We start from the raw sequence: 6,399 nt of genomic DNA, 5'->3' as shown, positions 1-6,399 counted from the left end.
ATGACGAAGAATATGGTGAGCAGAGTCTTACTTCTGATTGTCAACTCGACATTTAATGCCCCCCAGGTCTTGGACGCATTACCTCCAAAATCCTTCAGCATCATGTCAATCTCCATCAGATCTCCTGGTCCCTTGCCATAAAAAGTGGTGTAAGGCATAAGATTGATAGAAGCACCTCCGTCCACCAACATCTTGTTCATCGGCTTCCCATCAACAAAACCTTTCATATATAAAGCCTTTAAGTGCCGATGCTTGACTGGTTTATCAAATATTGCTTATTGCACAACCGTCAACTTGGCAACTATCTCCTTATATTCTGATTCATCAAAATCTGAATAAACTTCTTGATCTGCCGGAGCTCTGAATTCTGATGGCAACAGAAAAGCCATTTAGATATTAGCCGATGGTTGCTTTCTATCGACTGTTTGCTTAGTACGCCATACTTGAGGTTTACCAGATGCCTGAGCCTGTTCCAACTCTTTATTCCTTAGGCGTTGCACCCTTCTCTTTTGGCTTCTTGTCAAACCTCCTGGACACCATTGGCCTTCCTGCTAAACATATTTTCTCTCATTGCCTTCTTCATAATCAGCCCAGTCTTGGTCAACAACTCTTTTTCCCAGTCAATTATGAACACTTCCATTTTTAAGCGCCGATCCATGTTATTATGATGATATACATCTTGAGCATGGATAGACCGGTGGTTGGTTTGAGATTGCCTAAACTCCCAATATTGATTGCTACATTCTGGACAGTCATGTCTGGTGGGCAACTTCAAACCTTCATTCCAGCAATGTCTAAAGAAAGGACAATTCCAATGTGATTCGGCTTGTTTTCTTTCATACCTCTCTTTTTCTAGTTGACGCTGGTATTCTTGATCCTTTAACCAACGCTGATAATTTTTTTCCTTCTACCGCTGCCACTTATTCAATAGGATCCGAGATGTAACTCACGGCTTTGTCACCTCATCTTTTGACGTTTCTCCCTGCTCATATCGGCTCTTTTGCTTATTGCGATGTCTCTTAATTTCCCTGTATTCGTCAACCGATATTTGCATCTTGGGATCGACTGTTCCAGCTTCTCTTGATTTGGTTGATGTTAGGACCTTAGTCTTTCCTTTGAATAGCCTAGCATCAACCATGTTTTGATCTCCTGGGAAAGGATTATCATCAACTTTCATTTCCCGAGGCGTATCAAATTTGAGCCTTCCTTGCTGAATAGCCCTCTGTATATGCTTCTAGAAAATTCTGCATTCATTTGTGGAATGAGAAGTAGCGTTATGGAACTTGCAGAACTTTTTATTCTTCAACTGATTAGGGGGCAACATAACATGATTATCGGGCAACTTGATCTGTCCCTTCTCGAGCAAGAAATCAAAGAGCTTGTCTGATTTTGTAACATCAAAGTCATAGCTCTCCTCGACTCCTCTTCCCCTAGGATTCGACACCATTACTGTCTTCTTGCCCTAATTCCATTCAGCCACAGCAACCTCTTCTTCTTCATCTTCATAGCCGTCATCGACTGAGTATTGATTATAAGCTTCGACCACTGTGGTACTCTTCTAAAATAGGGTATCTCTGCGCATACTCTAGAATTGGCTATTAAGAGCTACCACTCATTGAGCCAATTGACCCAAGTTATCAAATTCTTGTCCCAACAGCTTTTCTTTCCACATCGGCAGCATTCCCTGAACGATTAAAACAGCTAGCTGATCATCAGCCAAGTTTAATGAGAAGCATAAGTTCCTAGTCTCTAGGAACCTCTGAAAAAACTCAGTGCCTGATTCATTAGTCTTCTGCCTTATAGTTGTTAGATCGGTGATTTTCTTTTCTCCAGACCTAGTATAAAAATATGTATGAAATTTCTTCTCGAGGTCAGTCCAGTTGGTAATGGAGTTGACCGGCAATGACAAAAACCAAGTGAAGGTTGGTCCTGACAGGGATAAGGAGAAGAAATGAACTCGATGGGCCTCTTCAACTGATGCCTCACCCAATTATAAAAGATACCGAATGACATGTTCTATTGTACTTGTATTGTCTTGGCCAGTGAACTTGGCAAACTCTGGAAGCCTGTAATTTGCAGGAAGAACGACCAAATCATACCATTCTGGATATGGACATTTGTACGAAAAGATCAGCCCTTTTGGCTTTAGACCAAACTAATTCTTCATCATCTCGGTCACCTTTAGCAACAACTCGTCAACATGTGAATTTAGATTTCTCTGCACCTGTTGACCTATCTGTGGATTGGAATCCCGTGTGCCTTGATACCCTGGATTCAGAATCATATGAAGGGTGTTATAATCTGTGCCATAATGATACCCTTATGGAATCTCTATCCGCTGGGTCCTTTGCTGGTTTGCTGCTTGAAGTCTCTGATTGTAGACACGAGGATCTATATCTCTATGGATCCTTTGATTTGATGGTGCTATTTTCTGAGCCGATGACGATATGTGGCCTGATGTGCCAAAATTAATCACCTGGTTCTGACCTTGCCCCGCTGGCTGTTGCACATGCTGTACTGATAATCAAGGATTATACTGTGTCTGATTCGTAGTAGTACTTTGAGCTTGTTCAGATGAACCCTAAACTGCCTGAACATCATCATTACTAGCTAGAGCTTCTTCTTGATGGCTGGTACCAACTTGATTACTCCCTTGGGTCGCCGAATCTAGAATGTTGTAATAAGCCGGCCCAACTTGACCAACTAGAAACCCATGAATCGCTTCTTTTATGGTGTTGTGGAATGTGTCCAAGAAAGCTTCATTATGGCTTGATATGGCATCATGAATAGATTTGTCTACAACTTCCATAAAGAAATGCCTGTCTTTAGCTTCAGCTGTATCTGTCTGTCCATGTAATAGAACTCTTGGTAGTGGAAATTTCTAAATAATTGTGTTGTCACGTGTTTTGGTGTAGGACAACAAACATTTGCTCTGAAATTCTTCTGTAGCTTTGCCGATGACATCTTTATCTCTATCAGGTAGATCTTCATAATGTACCATAAGGATATCATTGTTGTTGTGAACCGCCATGATGATTGTGGGGTCCCACTGGGCGTGTCAGAAGCGTGTGTCGACATAGAAATTTTGTCCTGTGTCGAGGGCACACGAGCAAGCCGAAAGGGTCCGCTCGATGGAGCTGGAGATCCGCCTAGCTTCAGCCCAGGGATGGTCGATCCTACGCACTCCTCCCGAGATGTGCCAGTCAATTTGACCCTGCAATTGATAAAAAGAGAAAGTTTATCAGTAATTTAGGGCGAAACGTGCCGGTGTTGCCAAACAGTTCTGAATGTGCGGCTCTGAGAGCCAATATGAAAGGAGATTGACTAAATAGTCGATTCCAGCATATTCATAAGAATAAACCAGTTAAAGTTCATGGGGTGGTGTAAGAAGAATCGGTTATTATTCAGGATGAATATCATTATTTAGATAAATATTGGTCAATGGCAATAAGATGTCAACAGTAATTAGTTCATACTAAGCCAATGACTACGAGTAACCAAACCTCTTTTTATGTAAAAGAAATAGCTCATCATCATTCAACCATTTAATAAAGATAAATCTAATGAACATATTAGATCTCATCTATCGCTATGACCAGTGGGGCATGAGGCAGAATCATGCAGACCATAGAAACAACAACAGACTCGACGACCCTAACTTATTACTAATATCAGTGGGGCATGAGGTAGAATCATACAGGCCGTAATACAATAATAAGATCATGAGGCTAACACATCTTTCAACCTATCCCTACTTCAACGATCTCGTGATGTGAACTGTTTGTGAAAGCGCTCGATATCGGCTAAAACAGCCGATTCAGGCATAGCGCACAGTTAAGGTCATGCCCTCTCAAGAACAGATCTACCAAGTAACGATCCCCACTCCATGGTGTTAACAGTAGGATGTGAGGCAGAATCACACAGGCTATGATAACGGGCCATGGAACAGTTTTTGCTAGCCAATAGATCTACTCAAGATCGGACACGCCTTAACCGCACGCTATGCACGATCAAGATTGATATAAAACAGCTGATAAAACATAACTCATCATTTAGAGTGCAGATTAGATCAGTTTAGATTAACAAACGATGGGTTAAATAAGATATAAGGCCGATCTAGATTAATCCCAATCGGGCAAAGTGATATTGCTGTAATTAAATAAACAATGGAAGCAATAAGCAATATCGGTAACTTAATGAATCTATCCGAAGGAACGCCACCCTTAGATAGAGCCGATAACTTAACCTTAATCTAGTTCGAGCAGTGGAGGTTGACCGGATCGATGCAGCCTTACTTGAACTAGACAAGAATCGATAACTAACTTATACCATAGTCGCAGTAGAGGTCGACCGGATCGATGCAGCCGTACAAACAGAGGTATAAGCCATGACGGTACTTACAGACAAGCAGTAGAGCTCGACCGAATCGATGCAGCCATACTTGTTGAAGAACACACCGAGATCTACTCTACTCCTACTCCTAAGGGGTGGCCGGAGCCGAAAAAAGTAAATAACTTGTATTGGATTGATTGTGTCTTTTACAATAGCCGGGGTTTGATATTTATACCCGGGACCTAAAAACAAATCCTATTCGAGTACGACTCGGTATAATCTTTGGTACGAAGAAAACATTCCTATTTTAAGATAACTTGGACCCTAATCTTTCCCCTTTTGTAGAGTTCGACATGTATCTTCCTGACGCCAATCATATCTCATCATCGTTATCTGTTGACGTCATTCAGAGAAAACTGATCCCAGTGTCACATTCAAACCGGCTGATATCAATCCTTATGCAATCGACTCCTTGATTGGCACAATCTTGGAAGCCTACGAGTTCCCGCGCTCTTTTCCCAAATTTTGGTGTAAGCAGATGGCGAGGCCGGCCCCGGAGACGAGGAAGAGGGCGCCACCGCGCACAGCGGGGAGACGAGGCCGGACGAGGGCGAGGCTGGCCGGATCAAGACAAGGCCGCACGCGTCGAATTGAGACGGGCGCACGACGTAGGTGGAGAGCGTGGCCGTAGACGAGGAAGAGGGGGCGGGTGGCGAGCGTGGCCGGCCTAAGGGATTGAAGAAGCGTGGCGTGGCGACGGCGGTGAGTGAAATTTCAGGGAGAAAGAAGAAAGAACACCCGTATATATACGGTAGAAACCTCTTTAGTCCCGGTTGGAGACCCAACCCGGGACTAAAGCCAGATTTTGGCGCGCGACTAAACTGCTGCCTACCCGGCAGTTTCTTTTCCCGCCCATGCAACAAATTTTAACATATCCTTTAACATAAATAGCCTGAAAATTAAAAATTGTATAGTAAAAAAATATAGCTAAAAAAATGCAATACAAATTTGCTTTCATATACAAAATTGCTTTTATATCCTTTAAATGTTTAATAACATATGCTATAAATTATAATTACATTTTAAAAATTCAAATTTCAAATCTAAGAAACTCAAACATTATTTTCCTTAACAAGATTATTTCAAATGAAAAAATTGTCAACTACAAAGTTGCATAACTTTTTGAGATCTACAACTTTCGTATTGGCCATTTCTTCATTTGAGGACATTTTAAAAATTCAAATTTCAAATTTTAGAAATTCAAAATTAGTTTTTTCCATACAAACATAATTATGATGTCCATACAAATAAACCTAATGAAACTTAATTAACTTGCATACAAACATAATTAAAATATTCATACAAATAAACCTAATTAAAGTACATAACCGTTCGAATAAACCTAATTAAACATAACAATACAAATAAACCTAATTAACACATGAATCCTACAAACCGGCTGCAGCCCTAGCCTGTCTCCACTGCCAGTAGTGTATGTTTCGGATACAGTAACCACGATCATTGTCTATGTAATGCAAGGCCCGCACTAAAACACTCTCTCTTGCCTCACAACGGCGAAGACATGCTATGCCATAGATGTAGCCTACTGAGGGACTATCGATGGTCTGGTTCTGCCTAAATCTCACGCAATACTGGATACCAGCTGTTGTCCTCTGGCCCAGCACTTCCACGTAGTCCTAGGCGTACCCCAGTCGCTTAATAGCTTGCGTGAGAATGGGCTACATGCCACTTGCAGCATAGGTATAATCATGGAGCAAATTCTTCAAGCGGACAAACAAAAAATATCAGAAAGCGCTCATATAATAATAAGAATAAATAAACATTACTCTCATATCATACACGACGACGTACCACATCCATTTGGTTGAATGTTGCATGCCTCTCGCTTCCTCGCAGCACGTCTAGACTATGCTCACGTAAAGCTCCTATCTTCAAGGATGAGAAATCAGGGATATGGTAGCCAATTCGCTCAATTGCCTGCAAAGAAAGCAGCATGGCATCGATCTGGGCGCCTGTCTTGGTCGGCATCTGTCGTCCAGTCTACAC

The sequence above is a fragment of the Miscanthus floridulus genome, chromosome 3, assembly GCF_019320115.1.
Source record: "Miscanthus floridulus cultivar M001 chromosome 3, ASM1932011v1, whole genome shotgun sequence".
Lineage (NCBI taxonomy): Eukaryota > Viridiplantae > Streptophyta > Magnoliopsida > Poales > Poaceae > Miscanthus > Miscanthus floridulus.
The sequence above is the reverse complement of the archived record's forward strand: the minus strand, read 5'-3'. Positions refer to the sequence as shown.